This window comes from Schistocerca americana, chromosome 6 (assembly GCF_021461395.2).
Source record: "Schistocerca americana isolate TAMUIC-IGC-003095 chromosome 6, iqSchAmer2.1, whole genome shotgun sequence".
In the NCBI taxonomy this organism is placed as follows: domain Eukaryota; kingdom Metazoa; phylum Arthropoda; class Insecta; order Orthoptera; family Acrididae; genus Schistocerca; species Schistocerca americana.
In genome coordinates this window covers 589,343,284-589,360,466 of record NC_060124.1, presented here as the reverse complement: position 1 = coordinate 589,360,466, position 17,183 = coordinate 589,343,284, and positions in this window count along the sequence as shown.

Genomic DNA, 17,183 nt, shown 5'->3' with positions numbered 1-17,183 from the left:
ATTTGAACCTCTCCTGTGAGTCCAGTTTTAGATTCCGATGCTTCAATTCAGGTTTACTGTATCCTTTGGACCTTCTTATTGACGAAGGTACACAGAAATTGCATCCAAATTTCATACAAAAGGCACAATGCCGACTTAAGTACAAGAGGACTGACACACTAACACTCTATGATTTGAACCTCTCCTGTGAGTCCAGTTTTTGATTCCGATGCTTCAATTCATGTTTACTGTATGCCTTGGACCTTCTTATTGATGATGAAACACAGAAATTGCATCCGAATATAATACAAAAGGCACAATGCCGACTTAAGAACAAGAGGACTGACACTCTAACTCTCTATGATTTGAACCTCTCCTGTGAGTCCAGTTTTAGATTCCGATGCTTCACTTCAGGTTTACTGTATCCCTTGGACCTTCTCATTGACGATGAAACACAGAAATTGCATCCGAATTTAATACAAAATTCACAATGCCGACTTAAGTAAAAGAGGACTGACCCTCTAACATTCTATCATTTGAACCCCATCTGTGTGTCCAGTTTTAGATTCCGGTGCATCACTTCAGGTTTACTGTGTCACTTGAACCTTCTTATTGACGATGAAACACAGAAATTGCATTCGAATTTAATACAAAAGGCACAATGCCTACTTAAGTACAAGAGGACTGACACTCTAACTTTCTATGATTTGAACCTCTCCTTTGAGTCCAGTTTCTGATTCTGATGCTTCACTTCAGGTTTACTGTATCCTTTGGACCTTCTTATTGACGATGAAACACATAAATTGCTTCCGATTTTAATACAAAAGGCACAATGCCGACTTAAGTATAATAGGACAGACACTCTAACTCTCTATGGTTTGAAGTCCTTCTCTGTGTCCAGTTTTAGATTCCGGTGCTTCACTTCAGGTTTACTGTATCCCTTGGACCTTCTTATTGACGATGGAACTTCGAAATTGCATCCGAATTTCGTACAAAAGGCACAATGCCGACTTAAGTACAAGAGGACTGACTCTCTAACTCTCTATGATTTGAACCTCTCTTGTGAGTCCAGTTTTAGATTCCGATGCTTCACTTCAGGCTTACTGTATACCTTGGACCTTCTTATTGACGTTGAAACAAAGAAATTGCATCCGAATTGAATACAAAAGGCACAATGCCGACTTAAGTACAAGAGGACTGACACTCTAACACTCTATGATTTGAACCTCTCCTGTGAGTCCAGTTTTAGATTCCGATGCTTCACTTCAGGTTTACTGTATCCCTTGGACCTTCTATTGACGATGAAACACAGATATTGCATCCGAATGTAATACAAAAGGCACAATGATGACGTATGTACAGGTGGACTGACTCTCTAACTATCTATGGTTTTAACCTCTCCTGTGAGTCCAGTTTTAGATTCCGATGCTTCACTTCAGGTTTACTGTATCCTTTGGACCTTCTTATTGACGATAAAACACAGAAATTGCATCCAAATATCATACAAAATGCACAATGCCGACTTAAGTACAAGAGGACTGACACACTAACACTCTACGATTTGAACCTCTCCTGTGACTCCAGTTTTAGATTCCGATGCTTCACTTTAGGCTTACTGTATACCTTGGACCTTCTTATTGACGGTGAAACACAGGAACTGCATCCGAATTTAATAAAAAACGCACAATGCCGACTTTAGTACAAGAGGACTGACACTCTTATTCTCTATGATTTGAACCTCTACTCTGAGTCCAGTTTTAGATTCCGATGCTTCACTTCAGGTTTACTGTATCCCTTGGACCTTCTTATTGACGATGAAACACAGATATTGCATCCGAATTTAATACAAAAGGCACAATGCCGACTTGAGTACAAGAGGACTGACACTCTAACTCTTTATGGTTTGAACCTCTCCTGTGAGTCCAGTTTTAGATTCCGATGCTTCACTTCAGGTGTACTGTATCCCTTGGACCCTCTTATCGACGATGAAACACAGAAATTGCATCCGAATTTAATACAAAGGGCACAATGCCGACTTAAGTACAAGAGGACTGACACTCTATCTCCCTATGATTTGAACCTCTCCTGTGAGTCCAGTTTTAGATTCCGATGCTTCACTTCAGGTTTACTGTATGCCTTGGACCTTCTTATTGATGATGAAACACAGAAATTGCATCCGAATTTAATACAAAAGGCACAATGCCGACTTAAGTACAAGAGGACTGACACTCTAACCCTCTATGATTTGAACCTCTCCTGTGAGTCCAGTTTTTGATTCCGATGATTCACTTCAGGTTAACCGTATCCCTTGGAACTTCTTATTGATGATGAAACACAGAAATTGCATCCGAATTTAATACAAAAGGCACAATGCCGACTTAAGTACAAGAGGACTGACACTCTAACTCTCTATGATTTGAACCTCTCCGGTGAGTCCAATTTTAGATTCCGATGCTTCACTTCAGGTTTACTGTATCCTTTGGACCTTCATATCGACGATGGAACACAGAAATTGCATCCGAATTTAATACAAAAGACTCAATGACGAGTTAAGTACAAGAGGACAGTCACTCTAACTTTCTATGATTTGAACCTCACCTGTGAGTCCAGTTTTTGGTTCCGATGCTTCACTTTAGGTTTACTGTATCCCTTGGACCTTCTTATTGATGATGAAACACAGAAATTGCATCCGAATTTAATACAAAATTCACAATGCCGACTTAAGTAAAAGAGGACTGACCCTCTAACATTCTATCTTTTGAACCACATCTGTGTGTCAAGTTTTAGATTCCGGTGCATCACTTCAGGTTTACTGTGTCACTTGAACCTTCTTATTGACGATGAAACACAGAAATTGCATTCGAATTTAATACAAAATGCACAATGCCTACTTAAGTACAAGAGGACTGACACTCTAACTTTCTATGATTTGAACCTCTCCTTTGAGTCCAGTTTCTGATTCCGATGCTTCACTTCAGGTTTCCTGTATCCTTTGGACCTTCTTATTGACGATGAAACACATAAATTGCATCCGAATTTAATACAAAAGGAACAATGCCGACTTAAGTATAAGAGGACTGACACTCTAACTCTCTATGGTTTGAAGCCCTTCTCTGTGTCCAGTTTTAGATTCCGGTGCTTCACTTCAGGTTTACTGTATCCCTTGGACCTTCTTATTGACGATGAAACTTCGAAATTGCATCCGAATTTCGTACAAAAGGCACAATGCCGACTTAAGTACATGAGGACTGACACTCTAACTCTCTATGATTTGAACCTCTCCTGTGAGTCCAGTTTTAGATTCCGATGCTTAACTTCAGGTTTACTGTATCCCTAGGACCTTCTATTGACGATGAAACACAGATATTGCATCCGAATTTAATACAAAAGGCACAATGCCGACGTAAGTAAAGGAGGACTGACACTCTAACTCTCTATGATTTGAACCTCTCCTGTGAGTCCAGTTTTAGATTCCGATGCTTCAATTCAGGTTTGCTGTATCCTTTGGACCTTCTTATTGACGATGAAACACAGAAATTGCATCCAAATTTCATACAAAAGGCACAATGCCGACTTAAGTACAAGAGGACTGACACACTAACACTCTATGATATGAACCTCTCCTGTGAGACCAGTTTTAGATTCCGATGCTTCACTTCAGGCTTACTGTATACCTTGGAACTTCTTATTGACGATGAAACAAAGAAATTGCATCCGAATTGAATACAAAAGGCACAATGCCGACTTAAGTACAAGAGGACTGACACTCTAACACTCTATGATTTGAACCTCTCCTGTGAGTCCAGTTTTAGATTCCGATGCTTCACTTCAGGTTTACTGTATCCCTTGGACCTTCTATTGACGATGAAACACAGATATTGCATCCGAATGTAATACAAAAGGCACAATGATGACGTATGTACAGGAGGACTGACTCTCTAACTCTCTATGATTTGAACCTCTCCTGTGAGTCCAGTTTTAGATTCCGATGCTTCACTTCAGGTTTAATGTATCCTTTGGACCTTCTTATTGACGATGAAACACAGAAATTGCATCCAAATATCATACAAAATGCACAATGCCGTCTTAAGTACAAGAGGACTGACACACTAACACTCTACGATTTGATCCTCTCCTGTGAGTCCAGTTTTAGATTCCGATGCTTCACTTTAGGCTTACTGTATACCTTGGACCTTCTTATTGACGGTGAAACACAGGAATTGCATCCGAATTTAATACAAAACGCACAATGCCGACTTTAGTACAAGAGGACTGACACTCTAATTCTCTATGATTTGAACCTCTACTCTGAGTCCAGTTTTAGATTCCGATGCTTCACTTCAGGTTTACTGTATCCCTTGGACCTTCTTATTGACGATGAAACACAGAAATAGCATCCGAATATAATACAAAAGGCACAATGCCGACCTAAGTACAAGAGGACTGACACTCTAACTCTCTATGGTTTGAACCTCTCCTGTGAGTCCAGTTTTAGATTCCGATGCTTCACTTCAGGTTTACTGTATCCCTTGGACCTCCTTATCGACGATGAAACACAGAAATTGCATCCGAATTTAATAAAAAGGGCACAATGCCGACTTAAGTACAAGAGGACTGACACTCTATCTCTCTATGATTTGAACCTCTCCTGTGAGTCCAGTTTCAGATTCTGATGCTTCACTTCAGGTTTACTGTATGCCTTGGAACTTCTTATTGATGATGAAACACAGAAATTGCATCCGAATTTAATACAAAAGGCACAATGCCGACTTAAGTACAAGAGGACTGACACTCTAACTCTCTATGATTTGAACCTCTCCGGTGAGTCCAATTTTAGATTCCGATGCTTCACTTCAGGTTTACTGTATCCTTTGGACCTTCATATCGACGATGGAACACAGAAATTGCATCCGAATTTAATACAAAAGACTCAATGACGAGTTAAGTACAAGAGGACAGTCACTCTAACTTTCTATGATTTGAACCTCACCTGTGAGTCCAGTTTTTGGTTCCGATGCTTCACTTTAGGTTTACTGTATCCCTTGGACCTTCTTATTGATGATGAAACACAGAAATTGCATCCGAATTTAATACAAAATTCACAATGCCGACTTAAGTAAAAGAGGACTGACCCTCTAACATTCTATCTTTTGAACCACATCTGTGTGTCAAGTTTTAGATTCCGGTGCATCACTTCAGGTTTACTGTGTCACTTGAACCTTCTTATTGACGATGAAACACAGAAATTGCATTCGAATTTAATACAAAATGCACAATGCCTACTTAAGTACAAGAGGACTGACACTCTAACTTTCTATGATTTGAACCTCTCCTTTGAGTCCAGTTTCTGATTCCGATGCTTCACTTCAGGTTTCCTGTATCCTTTGGACCTTCTTATTGACGATGAAACACATAAATTGCATCCGAATTTAATACAAAAGGAACAATGCCGACTTAAGTATAAGAGGACTGACACTCTAACTCTCTATGGTTTGAAGCCCTTCTCTGTGTCCAGTTTTAGATTCCGGTGCTTCACTTCAGGTTTACTGTATCCCTTGGACCTTCTTATTGACGATGAAACTTCGAAATTGCATCCGAATTTCGTACAAAAGGCACAATGCCGACTTAAGTACAAGAGGACTGACACTCTAACTCTCTATGATTTGAACCTCTCCTGTGAGTCCAGTTTTAGATTCCGATGCTTAACTTCAGGTTTACTGTATCCCTAGGACCTTCTATTGACGATGAAACACAGATATTGCATCCGAATTTAATACAAAAGGCACAATGCCGACGTAAGTAAAGGAGGACTGACACTCTAACTCTCTATGATTTGAACCTCTCCTGTGAGTCCAGTTTTAGATTCCGATGCTTCAATTCAGGTTTGCTGTATCCTTTGGACCTTCTTATTGACGATGAAACACAGAAATTGCATCCAAATTTCATACAAAAGGCACAATGCCGACTTAAGTACAAGAGGACTGACACACTAACACTCTATGATATGAACCTCTCCTGTGAGACCAGTTTTAGATTCCGATGCTTCACTTCAGGCTTACTGTATACCTTGGAACTTCTTATTGACGATGAAACAAAGAAATTGCATCCGAATTGAATACAAAAGGCACAATGCCGACTTAAGTACAAGAGGACTGACACTCTAACACTCTATGATTTGAACCTCTCCTGTGAGTCCAGTTTTAGATTCCGATGCTTCACTTCAGGTTTACTGTATCCCTTGGACCTTCTATTGACGATGAAACACAGATATTGCATCCGAATGTAATACAAAAGGCACAATGATGACGTATGTACAGGAGGACTGACTCTCTAACTCTCTATGATTTGAACCTCTCCTGTGAGTCCAGTTTTAGATTCCGATGCTTCACTTCAGGTTTAATGTATCCTTTGGACCTTCTTATTGACGATGAAACACAGAAATTGCATCCAAATATCATACAAAATGCACAATGCCGTCTTAAGTACAAGAGGACTGACACACTAACACTCTACGATTTGAACCTCTCCTGTGAGTCCAGTTTTAGATTCCGATGCTTCACTTTAGGCTTACTGTATACCTTGGACCTTCTTATTGACGGTGAAACACAGGAATTGCATCCGAATTTAATACAAAACGCACAATGCCGACTTTAGTACAAGAGGACTGACACTCTAATTCTCTATGATTTGAACCTCTACTCTGAGTCCAGTTTTAGATTCCGATGCTTCACTTCAGGTTTACTGTATCCCTTGGACCTTCTTATTGACGATGAAACACAGAAATAGCATCCGAATATAATACAAAAGGCACAATGCCGACCTAAGTACAAGAGGACTGACACTCTAACTCTCTATGGTTTGAACCTCTCCTGTGAGTCCAGTTTTAGATTCCGATGCTTCACTTCAGGTTTACTGTATCCCTTGGACCTCCTTATCGACGATGAAACACAGAAATTGCATCCGAATTTAATAAAAAGGGCACAATGCCGACTTAAGTACAAGAGGACTGACACTCTATCTCTCTATGATTTGAACCTCTCCTGTGAGTCCAGTTTCAGATTCTGATGCTTCACTTCAGGTTTACTGTATGCCTTGGAACTTCTTATTGATGATGAAACACAGAAATTGTATCCGAATTTAATACAAAAGGCACAATGCCGACTTAAGTACAAGAGGACTGACACTCTAACTCTCTATGATTTGAACCTCTCCTGTGAGTCCAATTTTAGATTCCGATGCTTCACTTCAGGTTTACTGTATCCCTTGGACCTTCTTATCGACGATGAAACCCAGAAATTGCATCCGAATTTAGTACAAAAGACTCAATGACGACTTAAGTACAAGAGGACAGTCACTCTAACTTTCTATGATTTGAACCTCACCTGTGAGTCCAGTTTTTGGTTCCGATGCTTCACTTTAGGTTTACTGTATCCCTTGGACCTTCTTATTGATGATGAAACACAGAAATTGCATCCGAATTTAATACAAATGGCACAATGCCGACTTAAGTACAAGAGGACTGACACTCTAACTCTCTATGATTGGAACCTCTTCTGTGGGTCCAGTTTTAGATTCCGATGCTTAACTTCAGGTTTACTGTATCCCTTGGACCTTCTATTGACGATGAAACACAGATATTGCATCCGAATTTAATACAAAAGGCACAATGCCGACGTTAGTACAGGAGGACTGACACTCTAACTCTCTATGATTTGAACCTCTCCTGTGTGTCCAGTTTTAGATTCCGATGCTTCACTTCAGGTTAACTGTATCCCTTGCAACTTCTTAATGACGATGAAACACAGAAATTGCATTCGAATTTAATACAAAAGGCACAATGCCGACTTAAGTACAAGAGGACTGACACTCTAACTCTCTATGATTTGAACCTCTCTTGTGAGTCCAGTTTTAGATTCCGATGCTTCACTTCAGGTTTACTGTATCCTTTGGACCTTCTTATTGACGATGAAACACAGAAATTGCATCCAAATATCATACAAAATGCACAATGCCGACTTAAGTACAAGAGGACTGACACACTAACACTCTACGATTTGAACCTCTCCTGTGAGTCCAGTTTTAGATTCCGATGCTTCACTTTAGGCTTACTGTATACCTTGGACCTTCTTGTTGACGGTGAAACACAGGAATTGCATCCGAATTTAATACAAAACGCACAATGCCGACTTTAGTACAAGAGGACTGTCACTCTAATTCTCTATGATTTGAACCTCTACTCTGAGTCCAGTTTTAGATTCCGATGCTTCACTTCAGGATTACTGTATCCCTTGGACCTTCTTATTGACGATGAAACACAGAAATAGCATCCGAATATAATACAAAAGGCACAATGCCGATTTAAGTACAAGAGGACTGACACTCTATCTCCCTATGATTTGAACCTCTCCTGTGAGTCCAGGTTTAGATTCCGATGCTTCACTTCAGGTTTACTGTATGCCTTGGACCTTCTTATTGATGATGAAACACAGAAATTGCATCCGAATTTAATACAAAAGGTACAATGCCGACTTAAGTACAAGAGGACTGACACTCTAACCCTCTATGATTTGAACCTCTCCTGTGAGTCCAGTTTTTGATTCCGATGATTCACTTCAGGTTTACTGTATCCCTTGGAACTTCTTATTGATGATGAAACACAGAAATTGCATCCGAATTAATTACAAAAGGCACAATGCCAACTTAAGTACAAGAGGACTGACACTCTAACTCTCTATGATTTGAACCTCTCCTGTGAGTCCAGTTTTAGATTCCGATGCTTCACTTCAGGTTTACTGTATCCCTTGGACCTTCTTATCGACGATGAAACACAGAAATTGCATCCGAATTTAATACAAAAGACTCAATGACGACTTAAGTACAAGAGGACAGTCACTCTAAATTTCTATGATTTGAACCTCACCTGTGAGTCCAGATTTTCGTTCCCATGCTTCACTGTAGGTTTACTGTATCCCTTAGACCTTCTTATTGACGATGAAACACAGAAATTGCATCCGAATTTAATACAATTGGCACAATGCCGACTTAAGTACAAGAGGACTGACACTCTAACTCTCTATGATTTGAACCTCTCCTGTGAGTCCAGTTTTAGATTCCGATGCTTCACTTCAGGTTTACTGTATCCCTTGGACCTTCTATTGACGATGAAACACAGAAATTGCATCCGAATTTAATACAAAAGGCACAATGCCGACGTAAGTACAGGAGGACTGACACTCTAACTCTCTATGATTTGAACCTCTCCTGTGAGTCCAGTTTTAGATTCCGATGCTTCACTTCAGGTTAACTGTATCCCTTGGAACTTCTTATTGACGATGAAACACAGAAATTGCATTCGAATTTAATACAAAAGGCACAATGCCGACTTAAGTACAAGAGGACTGACACTCTAACTCTCTATGATTTGAACCTCTCTTGTGAGTCCAGTTCTAGATTCCGATGCTTCACTTCAGGTTTACTGTATCCCTAGGACCTTCTCATTGACGATGAACCACATAAATTGCATCCGAATTTAATACAAAATTCACAAAGCCGACTTAAGTAAAAGAGGACTGACCCTCTAACATTCTATCATTTGAACCCCATCTGTGTGTCCAGTTTTAGTTTCCGGTGCATCACTTCAGGTTTACTGTGTCACTTGAACCTTCTTATTGACGATGAAACACAGAAATTGCATTCGAATTTAATACAAAAGGCACAATGCCTACCTAAGTACAAGAGGACTGACACTCTAACTTTCTATGATTTGAACCTCTCCTTTGAGTCCAGTTTCTGATTCCGATGCTTCACTTCAGGTTTACTGTATCCCTTGGACCTTCTTATTGACGATGAAACACAGAAATTGCATCCGAATTTAATACAATTGGCACAATGCCGACTTAAGTACAAGAGGACTGACACTCTAACTCTCTATGATTTGAACCTCTCCTGTGAGTCCAGTTTTAGATTCCGATGCTTCACTTCAGGTTTACTGTATCCCTTGGACCTTCTATTGACGATGAAACACAGAAATTGCATCCGAATTTAATACAAAAGGCACAATGCCGACGTAAGTACAGGAGGACTGACACTCTAACTCTCTATGATTTGAACCTCTCCTGTGAGTCCAGTTTTAGATTCCGATGCTTCACTTCAGGTTAACTGTATCCCTTGGACCTTCTATTGACGATGAAACACAGATATTGCATCCGAATTTAATACAAAAGGCACAATGCCGACGTAAGTACAGGAGGACTGACACTCTAACTCTCTATGATTTGAACCTCTCCTGTGAGTCCAGTTTTAGATTCCGATGCTTCAATTCAGGTTTGCTGTATCCTTAGGACCTTCTTATTGACGATGAAACACAGAAATTGCATCCAAATTTCATACAAAAGGCACAATGCCGACTTAAGTACAAGAGGACTGACACACTAACACTCTATGATTTGAACCTCTCCTGTGAGTCCAGTTTTAGATTCCGATGCTTCACTTCAGGCTTACTGTATACCTTGGACCTTCTTATTGACGATGAAACAAAGAAATTGCATCCGAATTGAATACAAAAGGCACAATGCCGACTTAGGTACAAGAGGACTGACACTCCAACACTCTATGATTTGAACCTCTCCTGTGAGTCCAGTTTTAGATTCCGATGCTTCACTTCAGGTTTACTGTATCCCTTGGACCTTCTATTGACGATGAAACACAGATAAGGCATCCGAATGTAATACAAAAGGCACAATGATGACGTATGTACAGGAGGACTGACTCTCTAACTCTCTATGATTTGAACATCTCCTGTGAGTCCAGTTTTAGATTCCGATGCTTTACTTCAGGTTTACTGTATCCTTTGGACCTTCCTATTGACGATGAAACACAGAAATTGCATCCAAATATCATACAAAATGCACAATGCCGACTTAAGTACAAGAGGACTGACACACTAACACTCTACGATTTGAACCTCTCCTGTGAGTCCAGTTTTAGATTCCGATGCTTCACTTTAGGCTTACGGTATACCTTGGACCTTCTTATTGACGGTGAAACACAGGAATTGCATCCGAATTTAATACAAAAGGCACAATGCCGACTTTAGTACAAGAGGACTGACACACTAATTCTCTATGATTTGAACCTCTTCTCTGAGTCCAGTTTTAGATTCCGATGCTTTACTTCAGGTTTACTGTATCCCTTGGACCTTCTTATTGACGATGAAACACAGAAATTGCATCCGAATTTAATACAAACGGCACAATGCCGACTTAAGTACAAGTGGACTGACACTCTAACACTCTATGGTTTGAACCTCTCCTGTGAGTCCAGTTTTAGATTCCGATGCTTCACTTCAGGTTTACTGTATCCCTTGGACCTTCTTATCGACGATGAAACACAGAAATTGCTTCCGAATTTAATACAAAGGGCACAATGCCGACTTAAGTACAACAAAAGGACTGACACTCTATCTCTCTATGATTTGAACCTCTCCTGTGAGTCCACTTTTTGATTCTGATGACTCACTTCAGGTTTACTGTATCCCTTGGAACTTCTTATTGATGATGAAACACAGAAATTTCATCCGAATTTAATACAAAAGGCACAATGCCGACTTAAGTACAGGAGGACTGACACTCTAACTCTCTATGATTTGAGCCTCTCCTGCGAGTCCAGTTTTAGATTCCGATGCTTCACTTCAGGTTAACTGTATCCCTTGGAACTTCTTAATGACGATGAAACACAGAAATTGCATTCGAATTTAATACAAAAGGCACAATGCCGACTTAAGTACAAGAGGACTGACACTCTAACTCTGTACGATTTGAACCCCTTCTGTGTGTCCAGTTTTAGATTCCTATGCTTCACTTCAGGTTTACTGTATCCCTTGGACCTTCTATTGACGATGAAACACAGAAATTGCATCCGAATTTAATACAAAAGGCACAATGCCGACGTAAGTACAGGAGGACTGACACTCTAACTCTCTATGATTTGAACCTCTCCTGTGAGTCCAGTTTTAGATTCCGATGCTTTACTTCAGGTTTACTGTATCCTTTGGACCTTCCTATTGACGATGAAACACAGAAATTGCATCCAAATATCATACAAAATGCACAATGCCGACTTAAGTACAAGAGGACTGACACACTAACACTCTACGATTTGAACCTCTCCTGTGAGTCCAGTTTTAGATTCCGATGCTTCACTTTAGGCTTACGGTATACCTTGGACCTTCTTATTGACGGTGAAACACAGGAATTGCATCCGAATTTAATACAAAAGGCACAATGCCGACTTTAGTACAAGAGGACTGACACTCTAATTCTCTATGATTTGAACCTCTTCTCTGAGTCCAGTTTTAGATTCCGATGCTTCACTTCAGGTTTACTGTATCCCTTGGACCTTCTTATTGACGATGAAACACAGAAATTGCATCCGAATTTAATACAAACGGCACAATGCCGACTTAAGTACAAGAGGACTGACACTCTAACACTCTATGGTTTGAACCTCTCCTGTGAGTCCAGTTTTAGATTCCGATGCTTCACTTCAGGTTTACTGTATCCCTTGGACCTTCTTATCGACGATGATACACAGAAATTGCTTCCGAATTTAATACAAAGGGCACAATGCCGACTTAAGTACAACAAAAGGACTGACACTCTATCTCTCTATGATTTGAACCTCTCCTGTGAGTCCACTTTTTGATTCTGATGACTCACTTCAGGTTTACTGTATCCCTTGGAACTTCTTATTGATGATGAAACACAGAAATTGCATCCGAATTTAATACAAAAGGCACAATGCCGACTTAAGTACAGGAGGACTGACACTCTAACTCTCTATGATTTGAGCCTCTCCTGCGAGTCCAGTTTTAGATTCCGATGCTTCACTTCAGGTTAACTGTATCCCTTGGAACTTCTTAATGACGATGAAACACAGAATTTGCATTCGAATTTAATACAAAAGGCACAATGGCCACTCATGTACAAGAGGACTGACACTCAAACTCTCAACGATTTGAACCTCTCCTGTGAGTCCTGTTTTAGATTCCGATGCTTCACCTTAGGTCTACTGTATCCATTGGACCTTCTTATTGACGATGAAAACAAAAATTGCATCCAAATTTAATACAAAAGGCACAATGCCGACTTAAGTACAAGGGGACGGACACTCGAACTCTCTATGAGTTGAACCTCTCCTGTGAGTCCAGTTTTAGATTCCGATGCTTCACTTCAGGTTTTACTGTATCCCTTGGACCTTCTTATTGACGATGAAACACAGAAATTGCATCCGAATTGAATACGAAAGGCACAATGCCGACTTAAGTAAAAGAGGACTGACACTCTAACTTTCTATGATTTGAACCCCTTCTGTGTGTCCAGATTTAGATTCCGGTGCATCACTTCAGGTTTACTGTATCTTTTGAACCTTCTTATTGACGATGAAAAACAGATATTGCATTCGAATTTAATACAAAAGGCACAATGCCTACTTAAGTACAAGAGGACTGACACTCTAACATTCTTTGATTTGAACCTCTCCTGTGAGTCCAGTTTTAGATTCCGATGCCTCACTTCAGGTTTACTGTATCCCTTGGACCTTCTCATTGACGATGAATCACATAAATTGCATCCGAATTTAATACAAAAGGCACAATGCCGACCTAAGTAAAAGAGGACTGACACTCTAACTTCCTATAATTTGAACCCCTTCTGTGTGTCCAGTTTTAGATTCCGGTGCATCACTTCAGGTTTACTGTAACACTTAAACCTTCTTATTGACGATGAAACACAGAAATTGCATTCGAATTTAATACAAAAGGCACAATGCCTACTTAAGTACAAGAGGACTGACACTCTAACATTCTTTGATTTGAACCTCTCCTGTGAGTCCAGTTTTAGATTCCGATGCTTCACTTCAGGTGTACTGTATCCCTTGGACCTTCTTATTGAGGATGAAACACAGAAAATGCATACGAATTTAATACAAAAGGCACAATGCCGACTTAAGTACAAGAGGACTGACACTCAAACTCTCTATGATTTGAACCTCTCCTGTGAGTCCAGTTTTAGATTCCGATGCTTCAATTCAGGTTTACTGTATCCTTTGGACCTTCTTATTGACGATGAAACACAGAAATTGCATCCAAATTTCATACAAAAGGCACAATGCCGACTTAATTACAAGAGGACTGACACACTAACAGTCTATGATTTGAACCTCTCCTTTGAGTCCAGTTTTAGATTCCGATGCTTCACTTCAGGCTTACTGTATACCTTGGACTTTCTTATTGACGATGAAACACAGAAATTGCATCCGAATTGAATACAAAAGGCACAATGCCGACATAAGTACAAGAAGACTGACACTCTAACACTCTATGATTTGAACCTCTCCTGTGAGTCCAGTTTTAGATTCCGATGCTTCACTTCAGGTTTACTGTATCCCTTGGACCTTCTATTGACGGTGAAACACAGATATTGCATCCGAATGTAATACAAAAGGCTCAATGCCGACGTATGTACAGGAGGACTGACTCTCTAACTCACTATGATTTGAACCTCTCCTGTGAGTCCAGTTTTAGATTCCGATGCTTCAATTCAGGTTTACTGAATCCTTTGGACCTTCTTATTGACGATGAAACACAGAAATTCCATCCAAATATCATACAAAATGCACAATGCCGACTTAAGTACAAGAGGACTGACACACTAACACTCTACGATTTGAACCTCTCCTGTGAGTCCAGTTTTAGATTCCGATGCTTCACTTTAGGCTTACGGTATACCTTGGACCTTCTTATTGACGGTGAAACACAGGAATTGCATCCGAATTTAATACAAAAGGCACAATGCCGACTTTAGTACAAGAGGACTGACACTCTAATTCTCTATGATTTGAACCTCTTCTCTGAGTCCAGTTTTAGATTCCGATGCTTCACTTCAGGTTTACTGTATCCCTTGGACCTTCTTATTGACGATGAAACACAGAAATTGCATCCGAATTTAATACAAACGGCACAATGCCGACTTAAGTACAAGAGGACTGACACTCTAACACTCTATGGTTTGAACCTCTCCTGTGAGTCCAGTTTTAGATTCCGATGCTTCACTTCAGGTTTACTGTATCCCTTGGACCTTCTTATCGACGATGATACACAGAAATTGCTTCCGAATTTAATACAAAGGGCACAATGCCGACTTAAGTACAACAAAAGGACTGACACTCTATCTCTCTATGATTTGAACCTCTCCTGTGAGTCCACTTTTTGATTCTGATGACTCACTTCAGGTTTACTGTATCCCTTGGAACTTCTTATTGATGATGAAACACAGAAATTGCATCCGAATTTAATACAAAAGGCACAATGCCGACTTAAGTACAGGAGGACTGACACTCTAACTCTCTATGATTTGAGCCTCTCCTGCGAGTCCAGTTTTAGATTCCGATGCTTCACTTCAGGTTAACTGCATCCCTTGGAACTTCTTAATGACGATGAAACACAGAAATTGCATTCGAATTTAATACAAAAGGCACAATGGCCACTCATGTACAAGAGGACTGACACTCAAACTCTCAACGATTTGAACCTCTCCTGTGAGTCCTGTTTTAGATTCCGATGCTTCACCTTAGGTCTACTGTATCCATTGGACCTTCTTATTGACGATGAAAACAAAAATTGCATCCAAATTTAATACAAAAGGCACAATGCCGACTTAAGTACAAGGGGACGGACACTCGAACTCTCTATGAGTTGAACCTCTCCTGTGAGTCCAGTTTTAGATTCCGATGCTTCACTTCAGGTTTTACTGTATCCCTTGGACCTTCTTATTGACGATGAAACACAGAAATTGCATCCGAATTGAATACGAAAGGCACAATGCCGACTTAAGTAAAAGAGGACTGACACTCTAACTTTCTATGATTTGAACCCCTTCTGTGTGTCCAGATTTAGATTCCGGTGCATCACTTCAGGTTTACTGTATCACTTGAACCTTCTTATTGACGATGAAAAACAGATATTGCATTCGAATTAAATACAAAAGGCACAATGCCTACTTAAGTACAAGAGGACTGACACTCTAACATTCTTTGATTTGAACCTCTCCTGTGAGTCCAGTTTTAGATTCCGATGCCTCACTTCAGGTTTACTGTATCCCTTGGACCTTCTCATTGACGATGAATCACATAAATTGCATCCGAATTTAATACAAAAGGCACAATGCCGACCTAAGTAAAAGAGGACTGACACTCTAACTTCCTATAATTTGAACCCCTTCTGTGTGTCCAGTTTTAGATTCCGGTGCATCACTTCAGGTTTACTGTAACACTTAAACCTTCTTATTGACGATGAAACACAGAAATTGCATTCGAATTTAATACAAAAGGCACAATGCCCACTTAAGTACAAGAGGACTGACACTCTAACATTCTTTGATTTGAACCTCTCCTGTGAGTCCAGTTTTAGATTCCGATGCTTCACTTCAGGTGTACTGTATCCCTTGGACCTTCTTATTGAGGATGAAACACAGAAAATGCATACGAATTTAATACAAAAGGCACAATGCCGACTTAAGTACAAGAGGACTGACACTCAAACTCTCTATGATTTGAACCTCTCCTGTGAGTCCAGTTTTAGATTCCGATGCTTCAATTTAGGTTTACTGTATCCTTTGGACCTTCTTATTGACGATGAAACACAGAAATTGCATCCAAATTTCATACAAAAGGCACAATGCCGACTTAATTACAAGAGGACTGACACACTAACAGTCTATGATTTGAACCTCTCCTTTGAGTCCAGTTTTAGATTCCGATGCTTCACTTCAGGCTTACTGTATACCTTGGACTTTCTTATTGACGATGAAACACAGAAATTGCATCCGAATTGAATACAAAAGGCACAATGCCGACATAAGTACAAGAGGACTGACACTCTAACACTCTATGATTTGAACCTCTCCTGTGAGTCCAGTTTTAGATTCCGATGCTTCACTTCAGGTTTACTGTATCCCTTGGACCTTCTATTGACGGTGAAACACAGATATTGCATCCGAATGTAATACAAAAGGCTCAATGCCGACGTATGTACAGGAGGACTGACTCTCTAACTCACTATGATTTGAACCTCTCCTGTGAGTCCAGTTTTAGATTCCGATGCTTCAATTCAGGTTTACTGTATCCTTTGGACCTTCTTATTGACGATG